Here is a 17,536-nt window from a genome sequence, read left to right as displayed (position 1 = left end):
CATATGAATTACCAAAGTTAAACAAAGAAGACCTAAAAATTCTAAACAATCCAATATCCACCAATGAAATTGAAAATGTAGTTAAAAACTTATCAACTAAGGAAAGCCCAGGCCCTGATGCCTTCACTGCTGAATTCTACAAGATATTTAGAGAGGAACTACTGCCACTGCTGTTTAAACTCTTCAATGAAGTTGAAAGGGAAGCAATAATTCCAAATTCATTCCTGGAAGCAAGCATCACCTTGATCCCCAAAGCAGAGAAAGACCCAACTGAAAAGGAGAACTATAGGCCAATCTCACTACTGAACATAGATGCAAAAATCCTTAACAAGTTACTGGCAAATAGAATGCAGAAGATCATCAAGAAGATCATACACCCTGATCAAATGGGGTTCATCCCAGGGATGTAGGGGTGGTTCAACATATACAAATCAATCAATGTAATACACTATATCAATAGAGCCAAGGACAAAAACCATATGATTATCTCCATAGATGCAGAAAAAGCATTTGACAAAATCCAACATGCATTTATGATAGAAACCCTACAAAAAATTAGAATAGATGGTCTCTACCTCAAACTGATAGAAGCCATCTATGAAAAACCAACAGCCAATATCATACTAAATGGTCAAAAACTGAAATCCTTCACACTAAAATCAGGAACAAGACAAGGATCTCCACTATCACCACTCTTGTTCAATATAGTTCTGGAAACATTAGCCACAGCAATTAGATAAGAGAAAGAAATAAAAGGAATAAAGATAGGAAATGAAGAAGTCAAATTGTCATTATTTGTAGATGACATGATACTCTACATAGAAGACCCCAAGAACTCCACCAAAAGTCTTCTAGACTTAATAACCAAATTCAGTCAAGTAGCTGGTTACAAGGTCAACACACAAAAATCAATAGCTTTCCTCTACACAAGTGACAGACTCACTGAGAGAGAAATAGGGCAAATACTTCCATTCACAATAGCATCCAAAAAAATGAAATACCTAGGAATCAACCTAATGAAAGAAATCAAAGACCTCTTCTCTCAAAAATATAGCACTCTGAAAAGAGAGATTGAAGATGATATCAGAAAATGGACAGACATCCCCTGCTCCTGGGTAGGAAGGATTAATATAGTGGAAATGGCCATACTTCCAAAACTGCTATATAGATTCAATGCAATTCCAGTTGAGATCCGAGCAGCATACTTCAAAAACCTTGAGAAAACAATCCAAAAATTAATTTGGAACAAGAAGAGACCCAGAATATCAAAAGCAATTCTAGGGAACAGAGACATGGCAGGCAGTATCACAATCCCCAACCTGCAACTATAGTACAAAGCTACTCTGATAAAAACAGCATGGTACTGGCAAAGAAACAGACCTGAGGACCAGTGGAACAGATTAGAAGATGCAGAAACAACTCCAGACACACTCAGCCAACTCATCTTCAATAAAGGAGCCGAACACCCTCACTGGAGGAAAGGTAGCCTCTTTAATAAATGATGCTGGAAAAATTGGGTTTCACCTTGCCAAAGTTTAAAACTAGGCTTATATTTCTCACCATGCACTAAACTAAAGTCCAAATGGATTAAAGATCTAAATATTAAAAAGAAACTCTGAACCAGTTGGAACAGAGGTTAGGTAGAATTCTTAAAGACATTAGTGTAGGAAAAGATTTTATGAACAAAACCTCAGTTGCCTGTGAAGCAGCACAAACCATCAACAAGTGTGATCTCTTCTTATTAAAAAGCTTCTGCACAGCAAGAGAAACCACCAGCAGTGTAAAGAGATAACCCACAACGTGGGAAAAAATCTTCACCTGCTTTTCTTCAGACATAGGTCTGCTATCTTGAATCTGTAAAGAACATAAAAAGATCAGACCTCCCAAATTTAAAGACCCAATCCGAAAATGGGCATCTGAAATGAACAGACATTTCTCAGACAAAGAAGTAGAAATAGCAAATAAATACATGAAAAAATGCTCAACATCACTGGTCATTCAAGAGATGCAAATGAAAACAACACTGAGATTCCACCTCACTCCAGAAAGAATGGCTGCTATCATGAAATCAACCAATAACCAATGCTGGCAGGGCTGTGGGGAAAGAGAAGCCCTGCTCCACTGCTGGTGGGAGTGTAGACTGGTGCAACCACTGTGGAAATCAGTATGGAGATACCTCAAAGAACTAGGACTGGAAGTCCCATTTGACCCTGCTATTCCCCTGCTGGGGATCTTCCCCAAAGAATTAAAAGAATCATACCACAGTGATATATGTGCACCCATGTTCATAGCAGCGCAGTTTGTAATAGCTAAAACTTGGAAACAGCCCAAATGCCCATCAACTGGAGACTGGATAAAGAAAATGTGGTTTTTTTATAAAATGGAGTACTACTCAGCCATAAAAAATGGGAAATTAGAGACATTTATAGCTAAGTGGATGCACATTGAGGCGATACTCTTAAGTGAAATAAATAGGACACACATGTGTAAATACCGAATAGTTTCTCTGGTGTGAGAAACTGAAAGTGTAAATAAGGATTAAACGTATAATAGGTAATGTGAAATAGGAAGAAAAGGGGCAAAGGGGAAGGAAATGGGAGGGCTAGGGGAAAGGATAGAAGGGAATGGGATTAATATGAGAAAATGGAAAAATAGGAACAAAATCTTTGTAAATAGGGAGGAATGGAGTGGCTGAAGGGAGGGCTTGGCAAGGGTGAAAAATAAGAACCAAGAGAGATTATGTAAAGGTGCAAATTTCCAATGATGAATGTCATTATATTATATACCTAAAATGTACCAATGATTAGAATGAATAATCGATAATGCAAAATAGGAAGAAAAGGTCCAAAGGGGTAGGGGTAGTGGGAGGGGCAGGGGAAAAGAAAGAAGGGAAAGGAAAAATGCTGAGAATTGGAAACAATGGAAATAAAGTCTTTGTAAATAGGGAATGGTGGAGGGGGTGAAGGGAGGGCCAAAAATGGGGAAAAAAATAAGAACCAAGATGCATCATGTAAAGGTACAAGTTCCTAATGAGAAATGTAATTGTGTTGTATACCTAAAATGTACCAATAAAAGAATTTAAGAAAAAAAATAGAAGTAGAAATAAAATCATAGATTTATTTAAAAAATGAAAATATTAATCAAAGGGTACAAATTTCAGTTAGACTAGAGAAATTTTTTTTCTGATTTAAAAATTCTGATGGTGACCATAGATAATGAGAAAGTATTGTATACATCAAAATTGGCCAAAAGAATAGATTTTTAACTTTCTCATTACAAATAAAGTGATAAGGTGGCAGGTATATTAATTATTTTGGGTTGAATCTTTCTACAATGTATACCTAGATCAAGAAATCACATTTTATACCTTTAATATACAAAATTATTTGTCAGCTAAAAGAAAATAAATAAAACACAAACTGAAAAAAGAATTAGGATTTAACATTGATATATACAGTATAATGCATACAGTATTCATATTTTATTAATGTAAGTTATTATTTTTATAAATTAGAAGTATATGATGTCCTATTAATATATGCTGTATGGTATCAGATTATAAATAATTTTGTTGAAGGAAAAAATTGTGGTTTTACAGACAAAATCAAAATTAATAGATGTCCTTAAATCTTTAAATGGACTCTGGCCTCAAAGCTGTGACTATTTGTGGAAAACTGCTTTTATTGTGGCACGGGGATGAAACCTAAGGGTGCTCTACCCTTAAACTATAGTTCCTCCACCTGAAAAATACCATTTTTAAAGGGCAAAAGTTCTATGCAATCTGAAGAGAAGCTAGAGTAGGAAAAAATGCTACATAAAAAAAACATTTTAGATAGAAAAATTACTTCAGCGCATAAGTCCTGCATACAAACATATGAAGTCTTTGTATTTTAAAAATAATAGATACTATAGTTTATTGAAACTTTTCTAGATCCTAGACACTGTGTCTGTACTTTAGAACATTGCCTTATTAAAGCCTCACAACTACTATGAGCAATTGGTATTTGTAACTACTATTTCACAGACAAGGAAACTAAATCTGACAGTCACTGGGCTCCATCTATGGTCCACAGCCACAGCTGGTTCGTGGTGGAGCTGTCATCCTAACAGATAAAGAGCCTCCCCACAGCAGGACTCCTAATAATTAATACTTGTCAACATGTTGTTATCGCATGACAGTAAGTAAGTAACTAATAACATAAAACTGTAGAGATAAAAGGGGAACCTTTTTGCCATATCGTTTGAGATTATTTTAATTGTCATTTATCTTCTAAAAGATTTGGGTGATCCTTTTTCATCTCTCTCTTTGTCAGAAGCAAACTCAGTGTTACAAAAAAATATGATCACATTTCCCAAAGGCAAGATAGTCAAAGAAAGCCAGTAACGATGATGTGGTACTGGATATTCAATAGTCCTATGCCAGACTTAAATTTCAGGTGGAGTCACTTGTCTGTGGAGAGAAACAGCATTGCTAATAAGGGGTTCCAGACTCTAGTTTCAGAGTGCTGATTCCTGAGTAATGGTTCCAAATGATGACTTAAAATCTGAGATCAGAGCTTCATCTGAATTGTACAGTCATGGCACTGAACCTAAGAACAAGATGATGATCTACACTTGCAGACTTGGCAGCCTTTGCCATGAAGACTTAGGGCAAGCAAATTTCACCTCTTCCTTTCCTCTAAGATTTATGGAGACTATTCTTAGTTTTGAAAGCTTTTTTTTTTTTTTTAACTGGTAATTTGGGAAAGTTTATTTACTGGAAAGAGGGTTCTTTCACTGAACTTTTCTGCAAGACCAAGCAAAATTAGGATTTCTCTTTGGTAGATTACATTTTACATTGGCACAATTAGACACAATGGTAACTAATCTACTTTGTTCAAGGATAAAGAAAATTATTTTACTCACAAATCCAGCTGAACCTTCATTTTATTTCTAAAAGTTTTAAGGAAGGTCTAGTCTACCAGTTATAAAAATGAAAACCAGTTAGAATTCTAATATAAACATTATTTACATTAGTTTATAAAATAGATTTGAATTTAGGAAAAGAATATTGAACCACCAGCTAATTTTTATTTCCCTTCACTAAGCATAATGAATTCCTTGATTTTTCAAGGCTGACCCTGTTTCCTTGGTTAACAATGTCAATGTAAGTCTTCCTTATAGGAAAAAAGTTTAAGGAATCATTTGATATGTTTCCAACTAGGTAAGTTACTGACGGAAAAAAATTAATCTTTATACACATCGATATCTTTAAAAAGTAATATTCGAACCTTTCTGAAGATTCTTGTTGCCACAATTTTATACTATGGTACATTAATTTGTTCTCTGTGGGTAGTATTTTTGTTCCTTAAAAAACTGTATTTATCAAAACTAATGGGGTTGGGGAAAGCTTACCTGTAATTGTCTCAGGCCTTTACTGGACTAGCAGATAATTTGATCTAATATAATGGGAACTGGTAAACTTACATAATACTCAAAATCTAATATCCTCAAAGCAACTAAATGACATCAGGAGTCTTTTTCTGGGCTGGAGATGTAGCTCACTGTCATAGGGCAAGTGATGGCAAACCTTTTAGAGCTTTCAATGGTAACAAACAGCCAGCTGAGGTATGCATGCCATAGGTTTGCCCCCGCTTGTATAGGCTTTGCCTAGCATGAGAGAGAGTATGGGTTTGATCCCCAGCATTGTCAAAAACCAAGCTATGAAAGCTTTTTTTTAACATATGGTAGAATGATGCTTAGCTCTAGTGACATTTTAATTTCAGAATTAATTCAGAAAATCACGTCAACATGTCTAACATTTTCCATAATACAGCATAAGTAAAGCATAATTTTTAAAAAAGTGGAATAAATCTCCTCTCGAGTTTTTTTTTAATCAATTCTAAACAAGTAGAACCTGAACATAGAGTTGGCAAAATATTGTAGCTTGGGTCAGGGATTTAGCTCAGTGGTTCCACCGCCTGCCTCGCAAGTGCAAGGTCCCAAGTTCAATCCCCGGTACCAAACAAACAAACAAACAAAATATTGTAGCTAGATTCTAGAAATTTCTATTTTTTTCTAGCTGGCTTTTGACCGGTTGTTAAAAGCTTCATAGAGAATAAGGAAATAGTCGTGCAGAGACAATTCTTAAAAGAAAAGAACTTGAAATTAACATAACATCCCAGTTATTTAATAATTAAATTTGCTCTTATATCTGTAGGGAAAAAATTGGAGAGATGTCTTCTTTGAATATATATAATACATAATTATATAATAATATATAATTAATTATTAATATATTATTATATAATTAATATTTATATATTATATGTAAAGGTTAATAAACTGGTATAAAGATGAATTTTAGGATATCTTTCCTTTTAAGACATCATGATATAAATGACTTATAGGAAGGAAATCATTGAGATGAGTCAGAATCTTCTTTTTCCTATTTTGTGATAAATTAATTAGGAATCTAGTTTCTCACAAAGGAGATTTCAATCTATAAGTCAGTTAAAGTGAATTTGGAGCTAGATTTTCATCCCATTGCTGATTCCTAGTGTCTTGGCCTTAGAACTTTTCCCTTCTTTTGAATGTCTGCCTCAATTGCAACCCAGTGTATCACTGTTACTCCTGACCAGTGCAGATACCTACGGCTCTCAGATATTACCCAGATCAAATCCTCTCAGCCGAGATCATGTCCACTCCAGTGACCTCCAGCCAGCCTGGTCCTGGGATTTATGTATGAACAGGATATTAAAACATTTCCAGTGCTTGTTTGAAGGTGATACGCACTGCTCAGTTGTTTCAGAAACTTTTTAGAACAACTATCCTCTTTAAAGTGTCTGCAGACAGGTGTCAATAATGAACCATCCAAGAATGTCAGATGCCATCAAAGCATTATTTGCAAAGTCAAAACACTTTAATGATGTTATTCATGGAACACAATCTCAAAGCCTGTAGGTTACCTGATCGAGCTCTCTATCTAATTCAAAAGCTCCTTCACCAGTGTTCATTGAAGGAGGAAACAAGGGGGAAGAATATAGTATTTATGAAATCTAAAGGCCTGGGCTTGAATTCTAGCTCTAGCTCCTTCTACTTCTGTATCTCAGAAAGAAATTCCTCAACATGTTAATACCTGGGTATGAAGTAGAAGTTTAATCAATAATTGAATGAATAAACATCTTGGTAATTATCAGTCAGTCTCTTAGGGTTGTACTTGCAGTTTTAGAAACCATTCTCTTCCTCTCAACTGTATTTTCATGTGTTCTGTATTCTCAGTCTGGGATTGCCTTTGACCCCATTTCCACCATTATACGTGGTTAACTAGTAGTTGACCAGAGAAATCTCTCCTGATAAGAGCTTCCTACCCCAGGCACCTGCAGCCTGTGTAAGATGCACCTATGTCCAAATCAATCATGTAGTAAAATCTTATGTCTTCACCTACATCCCAGCCTACAACATTGTGAGTTCCTTGAGGACAGAAACTGTGTTTTACTCCTTTATTTATGTACTTTCCTCAGGTGCAAAGTATCAAGTTAATTAACCTCACAGTTTAGAGAAAATTATCATTATTCCCACTAGAGTCCTCTTTATTATCTGACTTTTTCATTGTATTTCTTTTTTATCTCAATAGCTATCTCTTATGTGCTTCCGCTGTATACTGCGACCATTTGTGTCTTTGTTTAAATGTAGTTTTACAAATGAACTATGTGGTTTGTATACCTTTCTTATTTAATGTCAACAAACTGATTTATTTTTGTCAACAGCATTTGGTTCATGACTGGCATATGTTTAATTTTCAGTAAGTTAAATAGGATTAATGTGAATAGAGAAGTTAAAATGTACTAAACCAAAAGAGTTCCTTTTGCATGCTTCTCCTACCTCATTATTAGGCAACCCTACTCACTTTAATCTCAATAATACAATTAGACATAAAATAGTACAGAGATGTTAGCCCATCATGAAGAAGTCGCCTGCCCAAGTGTCCATTTAACCACAAATAAAAGTAATTATAACTGAATTCAGTGAGGCCTTCCCAACAAATTCCACATTCCTCAGCTTCTATTAACCCTCTGCCATCTCAAATTCCCAAGAGGCCCTGTATTGGCAAGTAAGTCATCCAGGAACAACTAATGACTCAATTTCAGAGCACTCCTCCCCAACAACTGCAAGATATTCTGAATTTCTCAGAAGTATTCTCAACTACAGAGCCAAGGTTTCCCCAAAACACCAACCTCGTTAGCTCTAGTTCAAATCCCTTGCCCTGATTTGCACTGAGGGCCACCACCTACCATAGGAATTTGACATTTTTCCCTGACCCTCTGCTACTACTGGGCAAAAATCATCCCTACATTAAGTTGGTTGTCCCTTGGAGCCTGCACAATTCCCATCATTTCCTGACTCTCCTAGAATCAGAAACCCAAGTCATAGCACTGCCTGAGTATCCCTCTCTTTTCAACTTTAAAAGGGGTCACTGCTTCTCAAGTCTCAGGCAAGTTAATTAAATTTGATTTCACATTTAGAACAGTTCCACTGGAAAACTTTTGTGGTTATTGCTACTGACTGGAATAAATGAAGAGCTGTAGTGTTATTAGTGGATCATTCTAAATTGAACCCCACTTATTTACCTACACTGGTTAAAATAGTTAACACCTTACCATGTCAGTTAAAACAAGGAGCAGAATGAAGAGTAGCCTGTTATTAAGATTTCTTAAACAAAGGGGTCATAAGCCCAATAATTTCTTCTTTTAATGATTGAAGTTATGCTGTCTTTAAAGTTGGAAAAAAAAAAGTTCTTCATTGATTATTGTAGCCAAAATGCAGAAGATCTTCCCATCAAAGAGCCTATACTCAATATTATCGAGGTGACTGAGGACAAAGATCTGCCCAACTTATATCGGGCTGTCATTGACCTAGCCAATATGCTTCATTCTATTCCCATTCATGGGGCTTCCCAGTTTAACACTGTCTTCTTCAAAGTACAAAATATATGTCTAACTCATTCATCTATTGATATTTAAAAACTGTTGTCATGGTCCATAACCTCTGTCATCAAGACCTAAACAACATATTCCTTTGAATTCTACTTACTGATGGATTATGTAAATGATATTTTCTTAAAATCTGAATCACTAGAGGCCATCCAGGCAGACAGAGATGCCACAGTGACCTAACTCCTAACCAGAGATTGTACTATTGACTCACCAAAAATCCAAAGGCTGGAAACTTCTATTAATTTCCAGGGCAATAGCTAAAGGTCTTGCATATTTGTCCAGCCAGTGGCAAAAAGACTGTCCTTACAGAGTAAAGCACTACGGGGACTTCCACTTGGCAACAGCTGCTGAGTCTTACCATAAAATCTAGGGCACCCATGATTTTCTTTATATGAAAGCCAACCTATCCAAAGCTTTCTATAGTGATCAAACTGACCCACTTATAATAAGTTTCCCAACAGATTCAGTCAGATGCACCCTCTTTTAGGGGACACATTTGAACCTAAATTTCCACCACTTAGAAATCTTCCATACTATACTATTTAGGTGACAAGGAATGGATGATTAATCTGACTTCTCTCTCTAACTCCCCCTAGTGAAATTGAAATCATTGCTCCAAGGCTAGCTCCATATAAAGTGCAGACTATCAAGAAGGGAGATAAACAATTCCACTTGATAAATGAAAATCACATTTAAAAAGAACAATGAAAACAATACACTATCCTAGTATGATAAAAAATCAAATAATACTTCGTTATAATACATACCAGAAGGAGAGTAAAATAACCAAAAAACTATAAGATACAACTGCACACCATTTAGTTGGATTTTAGTCATTATTATTGGTCAGGCTGCTTTCATTATTTTACAGCCCAGACTCTAACTCTCCAAATAAGTCCTTGTTTTTATCAAGTATGGATAATGATAGGATGCCACTGAGAGGCCAGGGATTTAGCTCAGTGGTGCCACTGCCTGCCTCGCAAGTGCAAGGTCCCGAGTACGATTCTCAGTACCAAATAAATAAATAAAATAAATGCCACTGAGTTTTGCTAATACAAACTCCACTGACCAAAACCTGACTTGGCCATCACCAATCAAGAACCAAGACAAAGGACCTGTAATGATTGGTTAAATTATAGGGTCTGCCTACAGACTAATATTGGAGTTCTAATGTCAGTTACAGATATTTTAATTGGTAAGCAACCTAGCATCCTATTAACCATATGCACTTGAATCAGACTATATGATTAAAAACCTATGCACAACAGAACCTCTCTCATCACCCATCCAGGAAGAATTTTGTACTGTTGACAGCTTTCAGATCCAGCTACCCTTGATTAAGATTTCAGTCCTGCCAATCAGATTCTGTACTTCGTTTCAACTAGAGCAATATCGTGGATCTCAGCATCATCTTGTTACCTGGGTACCCACTGTTCTTGACTTAAAAGACATTTCCAAATCAACCTCCCAGGACCCAACATGACATTCAAATTCTACAAATGGCTCGATCCTATTACAACACCATAGATCAACAGAAATATGAATCACACATGGGTTCACACGGGTTCTTTGTGGGAAGAATAGCCCAGTACCACACCCCCTCACCTCATCATTAACAATCTCTTTTTCCCTTCCTCCCAACCAAATACCAAGAGTGCCAACCACACCAGAACTTGGAAAGCCTCACCACCACAGGAACGACAAACTCTTGGTTTTCCAATAACTAATGAAATTGCTGAGTCCTATTTTAAAAGGAGGGATCTACCAAACTGGATTCACTTACCAGACTCATTCGCTCACCCCTCCTATTGTAAAACTCTTAAGTTCTGTCCCTTATGACTGTAATTCAACTGTATATCACATTAAGTTTAAGCCCCAAGGGGACAAACTCCAATATCCCATAATCCTTCCAAGACTCAGGTTCCTGCTAATATTACTCACTTCTCCAGCCCAAAGGGTAACCGCACCAAAGTCTCCACACTGTGTGCTCTCACACTGTGTGTGGGAATTGTGTTGACCACCCAACGCACAAATCATTCAGTCCCTCCCTTGTCTTCCTCTTCCCCCTCCTCATTTCCTGACTTCCTTCTCAATCTCTCCTATCTTAACCAAGTCTACCCACTCCTGGACTGTAAGAGACTGCACAGAAAGTAAAATGCATTGCCCTAGGCTCTTGGTTCACTACACAAATATCATATATGTATATTTTTTTAGTTGTGGTTGCCTCTTGTGCATTATCTACAACTGTTGAAATTACCATCTGTCTACTTGCAGGTATTACACATGACACATCTGTCCAGATGACTGCCCTACAGATGGAAAATAGAAATTAGGCCCTCACCTGAATGGCCATCTCCCTTTTTTTGAAGCACCCCCTAATGGCAGTGGAATGGCTCTCATGATTTCTTGATACATACCACAAGTGAGCTTCCTAGTGGACAACTCAGTACCATTACCATACACCCAACAAAAATCACTATTTTCACCCACTCCCTTTGTTTAGTCATTTCCATTACTTAAAATCAGTTGCAATTTTCCAACCTGAGGACACCATAGGACTCTGTTGTGGCTCAACATACAAGGGCACACATCCTCTCTACTTTGTCTTTCCATTACCTTCAAGCCAGAAGTCACATGAATTCATTCTGATCTTTCTTGGCCTTCCCATTTGTATAAATGTTAATCATTCTTCTTGAACTCAGTCAAGCATCACTGATATGTCACATTCTTACCTACAATTTTGGGACCTACCACTATGCTGGGAATTGCTGAAACAAACACCAGGACTATTGCTCTAGTCCAATAGTAAAAAAAATTGATACTAGCCTATGGGTGCATAAAATACAACAAATATTAGGTCTGCTAAATCAAAGCTGGGGCACTCTGGCAAAAATGGTTTTTCATTAATTATATATTAGTCAAAGTGGTGTTGGGTTAATGCCACCGATCAAGTGGCCATTCTAACAAAAATCTTGGACACAAAATTGTCATAAAATCATAACTCACACCTTTAACATGCTCTATAATTCAAATACAATGCTAATGAGCCCCTCTCCCCTTGATACTTGCTACTGAGCCATGACCAATTAATTCTTCTAGCTAACTCAAAACACATGGGGAGCCTGGTTATAAATCAACCTTCAGGAATTCTTCATATTTCTACTTGGCTTTTTCGTTTTTACTATCATAATAAAATATATACTCATTTATTCAACCCTTAGAAAAAGTGTGATCTTCCCTTGTCAGATACTATCCCATATTCTCTATTGATCTCTACTACTCACGCCATTCAAATATCCTATTTAGGTTCAACTATTTAGTTGAACTCAAAGCTCATGTCATAGTAAGGACTCAATAATTATATATAACATATAATAACTATATACATATCATTTTATATGTGAGGATTTTTCCTTTTTCTTTTCATTTATTATGCTGTCTTGGTCCTCTTTGAGTCTCTGGCAAGAGGCTGGGCAGTTCCCTTTCTTGAGTAGCTGATTAAGTCCACACCCCAAACACTTCTCTTATCAGGTTCTCACACTTTGGGTTCACTGTGTACCTTTATTAATCACTTTGGGGCCAGGCAACAGAAAACTAGGAGCAGTCCCTCTCCCTTGGAGACCACCAAAATTATTCAAATCAGCCAGTTCATGGGGCACCTGGGAACTTAGGTAACCGCACCCTGCTTGCCACATATAAGCTGCTTCCCAGAGCTGCACTCCAGCTGCTGATACCCTGTCCTCAGGTGCAGCCCCCCAAGTGGCCCTGGCCTAAGGTCTTGCCCCTTTGGAACTGTAAGTAACAGGGTCCTGCTTTCACCTAGCCAATTGGTCATGTATGGTGTCTAGCTACCAAGAGAATCTTGAGATCTTATAAAATTAGCTCTATCAATGTCTCAATGCTGCAAAGTATAAGAACTAGTCTTTCTAAAGCTTTTATGTTTAATGAATGTCTTTATAAATTGAAATTTTAGTAGGAAAGTGTGAATTATTATTTATACCTATTCTTTGATTGATGTTCAGTTCAATGTTAACTCCCCTAAACAATGTAATTAATAGACTTACATTCCTTTAAATACAAAACAGTGTCAGTTACAAACTTAGCCTACCTGAATCTCTCAAACATCTCAAATGCTTGACATGTTAGTCTTTAATATACTTAATACATTTTTTTAAAGGGGGAAAACTTTTCGTAAAAGGAATAGATGAAATATGTACAATAGTAAATTACATTCTCAAAAACATTCTAGCACAATGTAGAGAATTTAGCATGGTGGCTTGTGCCTGTAGTGCCAGCTACTCAGTACACTAAGGTGGGAAGATCACAAATTGAGCAGTTCAAGACCAGCCAGATGAACATAGCAAGATCCTGTCTCAAAACAAAACACATTATGTAGAGATTTAAGAAAATTCTCTCATGAATAAACTTAAAAATCATTAGGTTCATATACCTAATTTTCTAACATGGTAGGTCTTATTACATATTTCAAGTACCTTAAAACACAATCACAGACTATTCTAAATTATGAAATGAATTACTAAACTTTAAATGTGTTACAACTAGGATTTGATTAAGTTTAACAATACTATGGTTATTTGTCTCTTCTCACAGAATTACAAGGTAACTTGTAACTCAAATAAAGGGAAAGAGGTATGATGTCATTGGGCTGAGATTGCTGTATCAAGAATCAGGGGCCAAGCTGAAGTGTCATTTTAAAAATTTGAGGAAAGATCAGGGAATTGTTGAAGTACTACATAGGCTGAGGTGATCTGTTAGAGCCAAAGGCCAGCATGCTGGGCATTTCACTCAGGTAATAGAGCTTTTCAAGCTCATACCATTCTGTGTAACCTGATACATCATGTAGGCTTTTATCTGATTTTAAAAATTGCCTCTTACTTTTAATTGTCTGATTTGACAATATTCTTTGCTAATCTTCTTTATCACTTGACTGAGTTGAATATTTTTATTATTGGAATTTGTGTTGTTTTTATAAATTTCATATCTATATAATGTCCATAATCTTATCACTTTATTGACTATTCCCTAAATGATTAACACTATCTACTGGATGCTTTTTTAGGACATTTCTAAATTGTCTTCAAGTTTTGATCTATAGCTAACTCATATCATTCTGTTTTTGAAATTTGGCTAATGTGCCAGGACACAGTGGTTCTGCTCATGTCTCCATCCCATCTCAGAGCCACTGCCTTTGGTTCATGTGGCTTACATGAACATTGTCACAGTGCTCTGGGTTTTATTCTCTCAAAGACATATAAGCTTATTTAGAGCATGTAGGTCCTTCTTTGGGTTGCTTTTACCTATTTTATTCTTTGCTTCTATCATGCCAACCTTTGTGCGTTTGTATGTACACACGTGTGTGTGCATATGTGTGTGTGTGGTACTGGGGATTGAACCCAGCGTTTTGCACTGAAGTACATACTCAGTCCTTTTTTTAAAAACTTTAATATTTTTTCTTAGATTTTTTATGGGTACATTTTAGGTATGCAACACAATTATATCTCTCATTGGGAACTTGTACCTTTACATGATGCATGTTGGTACTTATTTTTTCCCCATTCCTAGCCCTCCCTTCACCCCCTCCACCATTCCCTATTTACAAAGACTTTATTTCCATTTTTTCCATTTCTCAGCATTTTTCCTTTCCCTTCTTTCCTTTCCCCTGCCCCTCCCAATACCCCTACCCCTTTGGACCTTTTCTTCCTATTTTCCATTATCAATTATTCATTCTAATCATCGGTACATTTTAGGTATACAATATAATGACATTCATCATTGGAAATTTGCACCTTTACATAGTCTCTCTTGGTTCTTATTTTTCACCCTTGCCAAGCCCTCCCTTCAGCCACTCCATTCCTCCCTATTTACAAAGATTTTGTTCCCATTTTTCCATTTTCTCATATTAATTTCATTCCCTTCTTTCCTTTCCCCTACCTCTCCCACTTCCTTCCCCTTTGCCCCTTTTCTTTCTATTTCACATTACCTATTATACATTTTAGTCCTTATTTACACTTTCAGTTTCTCACACCAGAGACACTATTTAGTATTTATATATGTGTGTCCTATTTATTTCACTTAAGAGTATCACCTCAGTGTGCATCCATTTAGCTATAAATGTCTCTAATTTCTCATTTTTTATGGCTGAAGAGTACTCAATTTTATAAAAAAAAAACAAAAAACCAACAACACATTTTCTTGATCCAGTCTCCAGTTGAGGGGCCTTTGGGCTGTTTCCAAGTTTTAGCTATCACAAACTGTGCTGCTATGAACATGGGAGCACATATATCACTGTGGTATGATTCTTTTAATTCTTTGGGGAAGATCCCCAGCAGGGGAATAGTGGGGTCAAATGAGACTTCCAGTCCTAGTTCTTTGAGGTATCTCCATACTGATTTCCACAGTGGTTGCACCAGTCTACACTCCCACCAGCAGTGGAGCAGGGTTCCTCTTTTCCCACAGCCCCGCCAGCATTTGTTATTGGTTGATTTCATGATAGCAGCCATTCTTTCTGGAGTGAGGTGGAATCCCAGTGTTGTTTTCATTTGCATCTCTTGAATGACCAGGATGTTGAACATTTTTTCATGTATTTCTTTGCTATTTCTACTTCTTTGTCTGAGAAATGTCTGTTCATTTCAGATGCCCATTTTCGGATTGGGTCTTTAAATTTGGGAGGTCTGATCTTTTTAAGTTCTTTATAGATTTGAGATAGTAGACCTTTGTCTGAGGAAAAGGAGATGAAGATTTTTTCCCACATTGTGGGTTCTCTTCACATTGCTGGTGGTTTCTCTTGCTGTGCAGAAGCTTTTTAATAAGAAGAGGTCTCACTTGTTGATTGTTTGTGCTAGTTCACGGGCAACTGAAGTTTTGTTCATAAAATCTCTTCCTACACTGATGTCTTCAAGGGTTCTACCTAGCCTCTGTTCCAACTGGTTCAGAGTTTCTATTTTAATATTTAGATCTTTAATCCATTTCGATTTTAGTTTAGTGCATGGTGAGAGATATAGGTCTAGTTTTAATCTTTGGCAAGGTGAAACCCAATTTTTCCAGCACCATTATCATTTATAGCTAAATGGATGCATATTGAGGCCATACTCTTAAGTGAAATAAATAGGACACACATGTGTAAATACCAAATAGCATCTTTAGTGCGAGAAACTGAAAATGTAACTAAGGATGAAAATGATTAAAATGAATAATTGATAATTTGAAATAGGAAAAGGTCCAAAGGTGGAGGGGTAGTGGGAGGGGAAGGGGAAAGGGAGGAAAGGAAAGGAAAAATTATGAGAAAGAAAACAAATGGAAACAAAGTCTTTGTAAATAGGGAACGTTGGTGGGGGGGAAGGGAGCATAGGTAATGGGGAAAACAATAAGAACTAAGATACATCATGTTCAGGTACAAACACCCAATGATAAATGTAAATGTATTATATACCTAAAATGTACCAATTAATATATAAATTAAAAAAATAAAAATAAAGAGGCTATCTTTCCTCCAGTGAGGGTGTTTGTCTCCTTTATCGAAGATGAGATGGCTGAGTGTGTCTGGCATTGTTTCTGCATCTTCTAATCTGTTCCACTGGTCCTCAGGTCTGTTTTTTGCCAGTATCATGCTGTTTTTATCACAGTAGCTTTGTACTATAGTTGCAGGTTGGGGATTGTGATACTGCCTGCCATGTCTCTGTTCCCTAGAATTGCTTTTGCTATTCTGGGTCCCTCCTTGTTCCAAATGAATTTTTCGATTGTTTTCTCAAGGTTTTTGAAGTATGCTGCTGGAATCTCAATTGGAATTGCATTGAATCTATATAGCAGTTTTGGAAGTATGGCCATTTCCACTATATTAATCCTTCCTACCCAGGGGCAGGGGATGTGTCTGTCCATTTTCTGATATCATCTTCAATCTCTCTTTTCAGAGTGCTATATTTTTGAGAGAAGAGGTCTTTGATTTCTTTCATTAGGTTGATTCCTAGGTATTTCATTTTTTTGGATGCTATTGTGAATGGAAGTATTTGCCCTATTTCTCTCTCAGTGAGTCTGTCACTTGTGTAGAGGAAAGCTATTGATTTTTGTGTGTTGACCTTGTAACCAGCTACTTGACTGAATTTGGTTATTAAGTCTAGAAGACTTTTGGTGGAGTTCTTGGGGTCTTCTATGTAGAGTATCATGTCATCTACAAATAATGACAATTTGACTTCTTCATTTCCTATCTTTATTCCTTTTATTTCTTTCTCTTATCTAATTGCTGTGGCTAATGTTTCCAGAACTATATTGAACAAGAGTGGTGATAGTGGAGATCCTTGTCTTGTTCCTGATTTTAGTGTGAAGGATTTCAGTTTTTGACCATTTAGTATGATATTGGCTGTTGGTTTTTCATAGATGGCTTCTATCAGTTTGAGGTAGAGACCATCTATTCTAATTTTTTGTAGGGTTTCTATCATAAATGCATGTTGGATTTTGTCAAATGCTTTTTCTGCATCTATGGAGATAATCATATGGTTTTTGTCCTTGGCTCTATTGATATAGTGTATTACATTGATTGATTTGTA

At 36.5% G+C, this 17,536-nt stretch overlaps 1 protein-coding gene across 5 annotated transcripts in view; it reads left to right on the top strand.

Moving 5' to 3' along the window:
* Ca1 (carbonic anhydrase 1) overlaps positions 1 to 17,536 on the top strand; it is a 114,047-nt gene that overhangs the window by 48,442 nt on the left and 48,069 nt on the right. Inside the window, exon 1 of one of the 5 annotated variants that reach the window (XM_087190544.1) lies at positions 12,529 to 12,769. The exons of 3 other annotated variants lie outside the window; for them this stretch is intronic. The gene's annotated coding sequence lies outside the window, so the exon portion shown is untranslated. Of the gene's footprint in view, positions 1 to 12,528; positions 12,770 to 13,714; positions 13,786 to 17,536 lie in introns of those variants that run through there. One more of the 5 variants, XM_087190548.1, reaches the window with a different exon arrangement.

Source organism: Heterocephalus glaber, unplaced genomic scaffold (assembly GCF_053883595.1).
Source record: "Heterocephalus glaber isolate CG9 unplaced genomic scaffold, H.glaber_assembly_v1.0 deba00001553, whole genome shotgun sequence".
NCBI lineage: Eukaryota > Metazoa > Chordata > Mammalia > Rodentia > Bathyergidae > Heterocephalus > Heterocephalus glaber.
Note: the sequence above shows the minus strand (reverse complement) of the source record. Positions and strands in the feature narration are given on the sequence as shown.